This window comes from Pteropus alecto, unplaced genomic scaffold (assembly GCF_000325575.1).
Source record: "Pteropus alecto unplaced genomic scaffold, ASM32557v1 scaffold141, whole genome shotgun sequence".
Lineage (NCBI taxonomy): Eukaryota > Metazoa > Chordata > Mammalia > Chiroptera > Pteropodidae > Pteropus > Pteropus alecto.
In genome coordinates, this window is record NW_006430459.1 from 502,388 (window position 1) to 515,905 (window position 13,518).

The 13,518-nt window shown below is 37.1% G+C and overlaps 1 pseudogene; it reads right to left on the reverse strand.

The window, feature by feature from the left end:
• Nucleotides 1-13,042: 13,042 nt before the first annotated feature.
• LOC112479737 lies at nt 13,043-13,161 on the reverse strand (annotated as a pseudogene).
• Between the last annotated feature and the right edge of the window lie 357 nt (nt 13,162-13,518).

Below are 13,518 nucleotides of genomic sequence, written 5' to 3' on the forward strand. Positions count from 1 at the left end.
ATGATTTTTACATTTTTTTTAGATTTCACATGTAAGTGATATCATACAGTATTTGTCTTTCTCTGCCTTATTTTACTTAACAAGTCTATCCATATTATTGCAAATGGCAGGATTTCCTTCTTTTTGCGGCTGAATAGATTTCACTTTATGGCCGAATAGTATCATACACACACACACGCACACACACACACATACATTTAGTATATATACTATTATATGTATGTGTGTGTATATACACATTTAGTATATATATTAACAGTATTATATATGTATATATACACACTTAGTATATATACTAATATTATGTATGTATATATACAAATATATGTATGTACATACATACACACACACACTCTGTGTCATTGTAGTTCATACATACAGTTACAATAATGACCTTTCGATTACACATCTATGTCAGGCCACTTTGAAGGACTTTGCTCTTCACAGCCTGAGGCAAGACTGAGCTTACCCTCTCCCTGCCTCCCCCCATATCCAGACACTTAGGTCCTCAAACTCAGTGTCTTTGTTTTAGGCAGCTCTACAGTAACAAAAGGTCTTGTGATGAACAGACCAGGGTCCTGGAGGCAACCTGGGGCTCAGGTACCTTGAAGGCTAGGACTTCATGATGCATCATTTATCTAGTGGACAGCGATCATCCAAATTTTAGATATGGGACCTCTTACTCCAACTGAAGCCTTCCACACGAATCCGAACCATGACCATGAGGAAAGCAGAGAGCACTCTGGTTGGAGGGAGGACCGTAATCCAGGAGTCCTGCCTACCCCCTCGAAGAAGCGCACCCTGACACCCAGCCACAGTGTCCTCTTGAGCACAGCGGGGAAAGCTCCGTGCTAGAAGATCTTTCCTTAGATATGGAGTCCCTCATGCTCTTTTGCACAGGCACCTATCTGTGTGGACGCCATTCTGCCCAGCGCACTGACTCCTCATTTTGGCTGTCTGGCTTCCCAGCACTGCCAACAACAAATGGTGCCTTAACCTCTGCGTTCTCGAAGTAAGTTATCATCCTATTTCTTGTATTTCAAGCCTTTTCCCCCACCACCACCCCACTCCCGCCTCCACCCTAGACATACATATAAGTCCACATCGTCTTCCTACCCACTCGGCTATTCTCTATTCTCAGCATGGGATTGGCTATCCTCCCTCCAACCCGCCAGCCCTGTCTCTCCTTTCCGGCCCTGCTTTATGTTCTCATCTTGAAAAGAGGCTTCTACTGGTGTCTTTACCTGGTAGCTCTCAGCTCCAAAAAAAAAAAACACCCATGTTTGCTTCTTTTAAAAAGTTTTCTCAGGTCACATTCAAGCACCCTCAACAAGATTATGGAAGTCGGCTTGTTCTGTTTACATCCATTGCCTCTGCTTTCCTAGACCATTGCAAGATGTTTTGTTTACTATCACTCACTCAGAGAGGAGTCTCGAGTCTCCAAATATAATTATAGATGTGGCTGTTTCTAGTTTCGGTTCTATCAGATTTTGTTTCACGTATTTCGAAGCTCTGCTTCTAGGTCCATAGAATTGTCATGTCTTCTCGATAAACCCACTCTTCCATCATTATGTAATGTCTCTATTTATCCACATTAATTTTCCTTCTTATGAAGTCACCTTTTTCTGATATTACTACAGTCACTTCAGCTTTCTTTATTTCTTGTTTTGTTTTTTGTTTTTTGAAATATCAAACAGTATAATTCTTTTTCTTTGGGCGTGCAGTTAAAAGCGATGTACACACATACCAAAAATTCGCATGTGCTATTCATTTACAGTCATACTCACTCCCACACCTTACCTTGGCAACTGCTCATCTGTTTTCTATCACCTTAGTTTTGACTTTTCAAGAATTCAGAGACAGGAAAGAACAGAAAATGTAACTCAGTGAGACTGGTTTCTTTCACTCAGGAGATTGCATTTGAGAGTCACCCAAGTTGTTCCATGTATCCTTAGTGCATTCCTTTTTGCCGCTGAGTATCAATCCCATTGTATGGCTGCATCAGTTTTTTTTTTTTTTTTTTATTCATTCACCCATGGAAGGATACTGAATAGATATGGTTAGACTTTGGCAAACATGACTAGAGCTGCTATAAACATTCATGTGCACATTTTCGTATGGACATAAATGTTATTTCTCTCAGGAGTGGCCTTGCTGAGTCATATGGTATGTATATGTTTAGAAGAAATTACCAAATTATTTTCCAGAGGTGGTTGTACCATTTTATATTTCCACCACTAATTTATGAGAGTCCAAGTTGTTCTTCATCCTTGCTAGCACTTAACAAGGTCGGTAATTTTTTAAATTTTAGTCATTCTCAAATATGTGTTGTGTTCTCTAGATTTTAATATGTATTCCTCTAATGGCTAATGATGTAGAAGAATTTGCATGTGTGTATTTGCCATCCATATTCTTGTTTTGGTGATGTGTCTATTGACATCTTTTGCCTGTTTTGAAAATTGGGTCATTTGTTTTCTTTTTTTTTTCTTTTTTCTTTTTACAGTAGAAAAGAAAAGCTTTACTAGAAGAGAAAGAACACTTCCAGATGTGGAAATAGGCCTGAGCAAGAGAAGCATGGCTCAAAACGCCTGTTTTCTAATTTTTGAGTTTCAAGGAATTTTTATGTATTCTGGATCCAACTCTTTTGTTGGATACGTTATTTGCAAACATTTTCTAACAGTCTATAGCTTGACTTTTTTATTCTGTCTTTCTCAGAGCAAAAGGTTTTAATTTTGAGGAAGTCTAATTTATTTTTTCCTTTATGAATCACACTTTTGGTGTCACGTTTAAGACATCTTTGCCTAATTCCAGGTCATGAGATTTTCTCCTGTGCTTTCTTTCAAAGTTTTATAGTTTTTTATTTAACATTTAGGTCCGTGAGACATTTTAAGTTGATTTTTTAAATAAAGTGTTTAAGTAGAGGTCCTTTTTTTTTTTTTTTACGTATTGATTTCTAATTGTTCCAATACTATAGTATAAGCTCTGACCTTTGAGTTTTGTTTTTCTCTTTTTCGTAATGCAAATGTCTGACTTAAACTTTAATTTCAGAGGCATCCATTTCAAAGAGGCACCCACTTCCAGGAGGGCTATCTGAAATATACCAGTGGCCAGCCAGAGGCTATCTGAAATAAACCAGATAATGAGCCAGGCAGAGGCTCCTTTGTTTTAGAGATCTTGGTTGATTTCAATAACGAACCATTTGGGCTACATTTTTTTCTTCCTCTAATGCTTTAAATTCCTGCTCTTCTATTTTAAATTCACCAACAAAGAGTGAATCTTAAAAGTCCTAGGCTCTCACCCTCAACCACAGTAAAAGCGGAACTCCAGGCCTATGAGCTAGTACGCCCTCTCTCTCCCTCTCTCTCTCTCTCTCTCTGTCTCTCTCTCTCTCTCTGTCTGTCTCTGTCTCTCTCTCTCCCCGCAACCTCCCTGCGTGGCTCCTGGTATGCTGTTTAATTTCGATATCTTGTAAGTAATATACCTTTATTTTTTTTCAGACTTTCCTTATGGCTACTGCTGAAGAGCATCTTGCAATTATAATAAGAACCACAAGGCTGATCCAACCACAGCATTGCTTATTGATAGGCTGAGACCAGCACAAAACACATATCATTCATTGAAACAAAAATTCTTTTAAAGGCCAACATTTCTCAATTGAATCGTCTTAGTCCTTTAACCAATGTCAACCCAATAAATTTAATTTGGAAAAAAACAAATGTTAAAATTTGATAATATTCAAATATAAAGAAAATGCCAGTTTAAAAAAAATTATCTTAGTCCTTTGTAAAAACTCTACTGGCCATATTTGCGTGGCTATATTTCTGAACTCTCTAATCAATTCCATTGATCTATGTGTCTATCATTTAGCTGTTACTGTACTGTCTTGATTACCTTAGCTAGAATTTCGATTGGCATTGCTTTGAGTATATAGATCAATTTGGTGAGAATTGACATCTTCACTATGTTGAGCCTACCAGTCCATGAATACAGTATATCTCTCTATTTATTTACTATTTATTTTGCTTTTGATGTCTTTCATCAACATTTTATAGTTTCTGCATACAGATCCTGTACATGTCTGATTAGATTTGTAACTAAGTGGTCAGTTTTGGGAGCTATTGATAATGGTAAGTTTTCGATTTTCAATTAAAAAAGTTGGGTCTCCAATTTTCGTTACTGTGATTGTATATAAATATGACTCATTTTCATGTGTTGATCGTGTATCCTGCAAGCTTGCTGAACTTGTGGTTTCTTTGGAATTTTCCTTGACTCCTCCCAGGCTAAGGATGTGACAAGGCCCACACGGTGCCAAGCCAGCAAACGAGCGTCAGCTATACTCTCACTACCAGAGGTTCTTCCATAGTGCCAAGTGCCTCACCCTCTGAAAGACCATGGGCTAGCCAGCCAGGGGCTCTCCTGCTCAACTTGGGTCTTTGCACCCCAGGAGGTAGAAGGTTAGAGTCATGATGCAGTCTCTGCACCAGAGAGGATACTGAGGACAGTTGTGTTCAGTACCTACTATGTGTTGGCCTCTGACTAGTGGCCCAAAAAGCTACTCAAGGCAGGGGGAGGCAGGGTCAAGCCTGGCTCTTGACTAAAGCAAGGTCTCTGAAGTATTCCCCTCTCATTCATTCTGGACCCGCTGCAGCCACAGCCTCCACTCTACACAGCTTCCAGGTAAAAGAGCGGCAAGAGAACAATGGGAAGAAAGAGAAAGAAGAAAGAGTAGACTTGATCTCCTGGCTAAATATCAAGACTGCAGAAATAGACCAGCCATAGAGAAGTACTGGGGAATGAAGAAGGGAAGAAACAATTCCTTCGTGTGTAAGAGGAGGTTACTGAAGCGAATAGTCTCTGTTGTGAGTTTATTTCAAACACAGAATTCTGACATAGCGTTCTTGGGGTGCTGCGAAAGAGAAAGTGAGTTTCTCTGACAAACAGAGACACAGCAGGAAAGTCAGAACTGGACAGCGATCCCAGAGCTGGTTCCCTGAAGAGGACACACACCCCACGTTGTGGAAAACAGTACAGTTGGGGCGATAGCATCCTGCAGGGCACCCGCCCTTACCTAAGGCCCCATCTGCTTCCTTAGGACTATGTACGCTGTGCAAGACTTCGAGCATTAATGGACCAGTTTCTCCACATCTCCTACCCACATCGCTTTCTCCTAAAGACCTCTTCTCTCTTTTATTCCAACAGCTAGACACGCGTCACCTCTAAATAATCAGAAACAAAGGCTGCAAATGCAAAATAGATTATTAAAGAGAAAAAAAAAACAGCGATCCTTGGTCCAAGCAGCAGACAGAATGATTTAAATGCATACTTCCCACTTAGAATATAAAGACATACAACACTGAGGAGAGAAAGAAAGGAGATTAAGAAATGGAGACACTCGGCTAGAAGGTGCACAGCCTCAGACCCACGCAGGATGGTGACTGCCCCAACCCCCTCCCGCCCCATTCTTACGTGATGACCTTCCTCCACTCCCTCCTAGCTCTGCGATCCTCACTGCCTAGGGTGCTCTTAAAGCAAGCCCCAGACAATGAGTTTGACACTTTGAGGAATGATGGGGATTGAGAGGAAAGTCCGGTCTTAATTACAGTAGACTATAAAGAACCAGTTGAAATCACTCCCTGAGAAAATAGTAGCCTCGTTTTAGAAAACGGGAAGGAAAGGAAGGGAGGAAGGGAAAAAAAAAGGAAAGAAGGAGGTAGGGAGAGAGGGAAGGAAAATCATTTTTTTTAAATCCATGAAGCAAATAATCGAAAAGGTTTCTTTTGAGAGGGGATGGGTGGACAGAAAGGAAGGGGAAGCAAAAAGAAGTAAGAAGGTTAATGAAAAATTCTCCAGCAATAAGAGCTTTGGCACAGGGGTTAAGAAATTCACATTCTGGTCACTGCTCTGCCACTGACTTACTAAGTTACAAATGCCATCTCTTCTCTGGATCTTGGTTTTCTCACCTGTGCAATGGGAGCGTGTGGGAACTTAGAGCTGCCACCAAGGTCCCTGCATGCTCTATTGCCACAGGAGGAAGGCAGACCTGCTCCCAGAATTAGGCTGTCAATGGAGATATATGTCATTTAATTAAATTAGTAAAGCATTCAGTAAATACAAATGTCAGCTGTTTATGAAAGGTGTCTAATACTCCCAAACATCCATCGATTTACATAAATCACATCACATTGCTCATATTATGCTGCAACTTGCTTTTCTAAAAAACAGCTTTATTGAGATATAATTGAGATACAGAAAAGTGATTGATTTCAGTATGTTAACCTGGGATCCTGCAACCTTGCTAAAGTTGCATATAAATTCCAGAATTTTTGTTGAATCGTTCATATTTTCAACATAAATGATTGTGTCATCTGTGAACAAAAACAGTTTTATTTCTTCCTTCCTTATCTGTATACTTTTTACTTCTTTTTCTTGTCTTATTGCATTAGCTGGGACTTTCAGTACAATGTTGAAAAGCAGTAGTGAGAGGGAACATCCTTGCCTGTTCCTGATCTTAGTGGAACGGCTTTGAGTTTATCACAATTTTGTATGGTGTGAGTGGTATGTTTTTGGCAGAGTTTTTCTTTTTTTAGTCAGGTTGAGGAAGTTTCCCTCTAGTCCTACTTTACTGAGAGTTGTTTCTTTTCTTTTCTTTTTTTTTATCACGAATGTGTGTTGTATTTTGTCAAATGCCTTTACTACATCTATTGATATGACCATGCAATTTTTCTCTCTTTGGCTTGTTGAAGTGATGGGTTACATTAATTGATTTTTAAGTGTTGAACTAGCTTTGCATACCAGGGATAAGTCCCACTTGGTTGTGGTGTGTAATTCTTTTCATACATCATTGGATTCGATTTGATAATATTTCGTTGAGAATTTTTACATCTATATTCATTAGTTTTCTTGTAAGATTCTTGTCTGCTTTTGGTATTGAGGTAATGCTGACCTCATAGAATGAGTTAGGAAGTATACCCTTTGCTTTTATCATGTGAACGAAATTGTCGAGAATTCGTATAATGTCTTCCTTAAATGTTTAGTAGAATTCACCAATGAACCCGTCTGGGTCTGCTGCTTTCTGTTTTGGAAGGTTGTTAATTAATCGTAACAAATGTACCACGTGGTGTGGGATGCAAATGGTGGGGGAGCTCGTACGTATGTGGGAACAAGGGATATATGGGGACTCTTAGTATTTTCTACTTAATTTTACTATGAACCTAAAACTTCTCTGAAAAATAAAGACTTTTTTTAAAAAGCAGTTTTTATTTTATCAACACCTTATCCACATTTCTGAGTAATTCCAGTGATTAAATACTCTCACTAAATCTTTTATCTTTATTATTTTTAAGTTGGTTTTTTTTTTTCTGCAAAGAATATAATTTAAAAAGAAAATGGTTTTATTGAAGTATGTCTGGCATACAAAAACTCCATAAAATGGAAATTTAGTCAATTTTGGCACATGCGTACATCCAGGAAACCATCACCACAATAAAGATAGTGAACATATTCATCACCCCAAAGCTTCCTCATAGCCATTTATAATTCTTCCCTTCCACCTTTCCCTGCACCCCCATTCCCAAGTAACCACCATTTTGCTTTCTGTCACAGTAGATTATTTTGCATTTTAGAAGTTTTATGTAATTACTTAGGAGTGGGATGCCTATATCACATGGTGGGTATATGTTTAACATTTTAAGAAACCAGCAAACTGTTTTTAAAAATAGCTGCATCATTTTACATTCTTACCAGATATAATGAGAGTTCAGTGTTCTACAGCCTCATCAACACTTGCTATGGTCAGTCTTTATTATTTTAGACATTCTAATAGTCTGTAGTAGTATCTCATTGTGGTTCTGATTTGCATTTTCCTAATGACAACGTTTAGCTTCTATTTATGTAAATATCTGCCATCTGTATGTCTTTTGGAGAGATGTCTAAATCTTCTGCTCATTTGTTATTGGATTGTTTGATTCCCTCTTATTGAGTGTTGAGAATTCTGTATATATTCTGGTTACATGAACTTTATCAGATATTTTATCCCAATCTATAGGTTGTCTTTTAACTCTTTTAACAATATCTTTCAAGAGCAGAAGATCTTAATTTGAATGAACTCCAATTCATCGATATTTTTATTAAGGGGTTGAGCTTTTTTATTACATCTAAGAAATTTTTGACTAACCAAAGATAATAAATATGTTCACCTGTGTTTTTTAGAAGATGTATAGATTTAGTTTTAACTATAGGTATATAACCCATTTTCAGTTACTACTTGATATAATTTGAGATATGGATTGAAATTAATTTTTTGTATATGGATACCCAATTGTTCCAGACCCGATTGTTGAAAAAGACAATTTCTCCCTTCTTCTCTTTGCATCTTTATTGAAAATTGGTTGTCTGTATGTGGGTATATGTTTGAGTCTATTTCTGTACTCTCTATTTTGTTCCATTGATATATTTCTATCAGTATGCCAATATCACATTGTACTATTATTATCACTTTATAATAAGATTTAAAATCAAGTAATATAACCCCTTCATCTTTGTTCCCCTTTTTTATACTTTTTTTTTTAGCTATGCAGATCCTATGCATTTTCACATGACTGTTAGAATCAAACAGTCATCTATTTAAAAGTTTTCTGAATTTTGATTGGGATTGTATTAAACATATCAATGAAGTTGGAAATAATGGATGTCTTAATAATATTGAGGCTTCCAACACTCAAATAAGATATCTATATCCATATATTTAGGTCTCAATTAATTTTTCTCTGCAATATTTTATAGTGTTCAGTGTACAGATCATCTAGCTATTTTTACATTTATCTCTAAACATTTCGTATTTTCTAAGGCTATTTTAAATTGCACTGTTGTTTATTTCAATTTCCAAATAGTCATTGCTATGACATAAAAAATACAATTGATTTCTATATTGATCTTGTATTCTGCAACCTCGCTAAACTCAATTATTAGTTCTAGAAGCATTTTTTTAGATTGATAGAATTTTCTACATAAACAGTCTTGTGGCCTTCGAATATAGAAATTTTTACTTTCCCTTTTCAATTGGACGTCTTTTTTCCTCCTTGTTGCACTAGACAAAACTTAAAGTACAATATTGAACGATTCCCCCGACACGCCCACACCGTAATATCATTAGTCTTGGTTTGAGTTTCCTATGTGTAAACATCCAGCCCAACTGCCATATGGGAATATCTTCCTCATCCCCCGTACACTGTTAAAACCCAGGCCTGAATACTACACCTACGGAGATGAACACAATCCCCAGATCTGAAACAAGACTAGGATACTCAGAGGAACAAGCTTATTCACTGAAGTCTTGAAACTTAAAATTCCTCCAAGGTAATGTGGATGTATTCACGTCTACATGGAGAGGTGAATCATCCCACTTCCCACCTACAGATTGCTCATATACACTGTGAAGACCATCTATCCACTCTTTGGCTACTATTGTGAGATATCCAAGCTGCATCTTGGCCTCCCCAGCATCTATCCCCCCGCTTTGGGCATGTCGGGATGGCGCTTTGTGATGTCTAAGCCTCCTTCCCAGGGCTACCATTGCCTGGGTGACTGCTTTGCTGACAAATCATAGCCGAAGGTCGTGACCCCTCATTGTCCTGGAGAGTGTATGTAGGGAGTTTAGGAGATCTAGCGTAGATCACTGGGCGGTGATGACATGGCAAAGGGGACCAGGATACCACAAACTCTTAGCACAATAACGCAACACCAGACCCCCAAGTACCTAAGGGAGCAAGAAACGGAAGACACTGTCAACCCAGGTCCAGAGGGAGTGTCAAGATGAGCTGACCCCGCCCATGCCCCTCCTATTCTTTCCCATTAACAACCCTATGAGACTCCTCCCGGCTCCTCGCCTAGCACACACCCCCTCCTCAGAGCACATCCTTCCTCCTGAAGCCCTTGTTCCCATCCACTCTCTTCTCCCAAACCAATGTCCATCTGTGCCCACCCTGTTGTCCTTTCAGGTGACCAAGAAAACCATAGGGGTAAAAAGTCCCCTTCAAAGGAGTTTGAGGGGAAAAAAGCCTCTCCAAAAATTCCCATCCCTTTGATTAAATCTAGGAAAGGATAAGGGGGCCAACACTATGTGGCCATCATCACAGGTGGAACAAGGAACTACGTCAAAATTAGCCAGAGCAGGACCAAGAGGTCATGGACAAGCCCACTGCTTCAAGTGTGACAGCCCGGGCAACCAGGACTTCAGAATGAAGCCAGAGACTTCAGAACTGTCTCTGAGGTCTGGTTGCTGAGAAATGGCCGACTGCATAGCCACTGAATTTTATACCAATCTGTACACTTACGGTAATGACTAAAATAAAAACAACCTGCTGTGAGAAAATGTCTGTTTCTGTGAGTTTTTTTGATGGTGGGGAGGGATGAAGAAGAGGCAGGTGTGTGAGAAAGGAAGAAGGTGGGTCCTGTGGGGCTGGGGCCAGACTGTCAGGTCCACAGTTAGTCAGACATTGAGTACAAGGACTTGCTGAGGACTGAGTACTGAAGTCAAATTTCCTCCCGACATTTTTATTTCTTTGTGATAAATGCCCAACAGCACAATTTCTGGGAAGTAAACAGTATGTTCAATTTTATTAGAAACTACCGAACTGTATTTCAGAGTGACTGCCATTTTGTATTCCCATCAGCAATATATGCATAATGAAGTTTCTCCACATCTTCACCAGCACTTGGTGTTGTCGCCTTATTTTAGCTGTTATGATAAGTGTTGAATAAGACTGGTAAGAGCAGACATCTTCACCTCGTTAATAATCTTAGGGGAAAAACATTCAGTCTTTCGCCTTTAAGTACAATGCTATCTGTAGGCTTCTTGTAAATGTTCTTTATCGAATTACAGTACTTTCTCCCTATCACTAATTTGCTGAAAATTTTTATCATAAATGGGTGTTAGGTTTTTATCAAATGTTTTTTTCTGTTCAAATCACCATGATTATGATTTTCTTTAGTCTATTGATATAGTGGGTTACAATGACTGATTTTCAAATGTTGAACCAGCCTTGTGTACCTGGAACACATCCCACTTGGTCATGGTGTAGAATTCTTTTTGCAAATTTCTGGATTTGATTCACTAGTATTTTATTGAGTATTGTTGCATATAAATTGGTGAGAGATATTGGTCTGTAGATTTTTTTCTTTTTCCTTTTTCTTTTTTTTTTTTGTTTTATCTATGTATGCTGTTAGTATCAGAATAATAACAGCCCCATAAAATGAGTTGGAAAGTATTCGACTCTCTTCAATTTTCTGGGAAAGTTTGTATAGAATTGTATGATTCTTTTCCTAAAATTTTGATAAAACTCACCTGTGAAGACATCTGGGCCTGGAGTTTTACCGGCAGGGAGATTTTAAACATTAATTTAATTTCTTTAGTAATTACAGGACTATTCATATTATTTACTACATTCTCGGTATTTTGTCTTCTAAAGAATTTGCTCATTTCTTGTAAGTTTTTGAATTTATTGTCATAAGCTCGTTAATAATATTCTCTTATTTTTTAAATAGCTATAGGGTCTCTGGTTATGTTGCTTATCTCATTGCTGATATCGATAACGTGTGTCTTTTCTCATTTTGTTTTAAGCAGTTTGCTTAAAAGTTTGTTAACGTTTTGAAAAACCCAGTGCCATTGCTTTTAATGTCATTGCTTTTCTTTGTTTTATTTTTTCCAGCTTACATTGATTTTCATTTGCTTTTCTTTTTCTAGTTTAATGATGTTGAATCTTAGATCATTGACTGCAGTTATGCAAGATAAATTCTGGAGATCTGATGTATAGCAATGTGACTGTATAGGTAACAATATTGTATTGAATACTTGAAAATTGCTGAAAGCATAGATTTTAAATGTTCTCACCACAAATGGTAACTATATGATGTGATAGATATAACAATTAGCTTAATTGTGGTGAATATTTCATAATGTTTATGTATATCAAATCATCAATTTGTACACCTCGATTATATATCATTTTAATTGTCAACTAAACCTACATGAAGTTGGAAAGAAAGAAAACCTTTCTTGTTTTTTGTTTTTTTGTTTGTTTGTTTATTATGGTGACATTGGTTAACAAAATCCAGTAAGTTTCAGGTGTACAGTTTAGCAGTAAGATGTGTGTGTATATATATATATATGTATACATATATATATACACACACACACACACACACATATTGCATTCTGTTCTTGTTTTCTAATATAAATATTTAAATTTATTTTTAAGTACTGCTTCAGTTGCATCCACAAATTTTGATGTGTTGAATTTTTATTTTAATTCCATCGCAAATATTTTTTTAATTTTCCTTGGGATTTCAAATTTGATCCATGGGTTATTTAGAAATATAATTTAAAATTTCCAAATATTTTGGGACTTTCAGATTTCTTTTTGATTTCTAGTTTAATTCTGTTGTGCAAGAACATACTTTTATAGTTCAATCCTTTAAATTTTTTCAGATTTGTTTTATGGCCCAGTATATGGTCTTTCCTGGTGAATGTTCCATGTATACCTAAAAAAATGTGTATTTTGAAAAGAATGAGTATACTGATGATGTTGGATAAAGTGTTCTTCTATAAATGCCAATTATGTCATGTTGGTTGATAATGCTGTTCAAGTCTTCTGTATCTTTACTGATTCTCATGTACTGGTTCTATCAATTATCGAAAGACAGGTATTGAGATCTCCCAGTATAATTGTGAACTTGTGTATTTCTCTTATAATTTTCTGCTTCATTTATTTTGGATTTCTGTTATTAAGTGCATACACATTTAAGATTAGTATGTCTTCTTGGTATACTGACCTCTTTATCATTATAAAACAGCTATTTTTAACCCATAATAAATACCTTGTTCTGATACCTATTTTATCTGATAGTAGTATAGCTGATCCATAAATAATCTATTATGGATTGTATTAAAAAAAATTTTTTTTTAGGAGAGGCAACCCTTGGTTCCTCACAGATTGCAAGGACCTTGTCAGCTTATAATTCCTAATTTTTTTTTTTTTATTTTTTACCCCTACAGCACCTGGTCTTCCTAGGTGGTCTCCCATCCAATTACTAACCAGGCCCAAACTCGCTTAACTTCCAAGATCAGACGGTATTGGGCTTGTTCAGGGTTGCATGACCATAGACTAAAATTTTTTTTTTAATTTATTTTTTTTATGGTAACGTTGGTTAACTAAATCCAGTAAGTTTCAGGTGTATCTTTTATTTTTTGATTCATCTGTTTTTCATATTTAAAGTAGAATTTTCTAGAGAAAATCTAATTGAATCATGCTTTTTAAGTCGATATCACAATCTTTGCTTTTTAATTTGTGTCTTTAACCTAACCAAAGGTTATGTAATCTCCCCAGGAGAAAACTACATCCAATGACTAATTGGTCAGTGCAGGTGTATAAAGATTAGGCCTAAATTCAGGACAACTTTGAAGGGCCGTGCAAGCTCCAGAATTCCCCATGGGATTGGATGAAGTCTCTATTGTGACTGAGT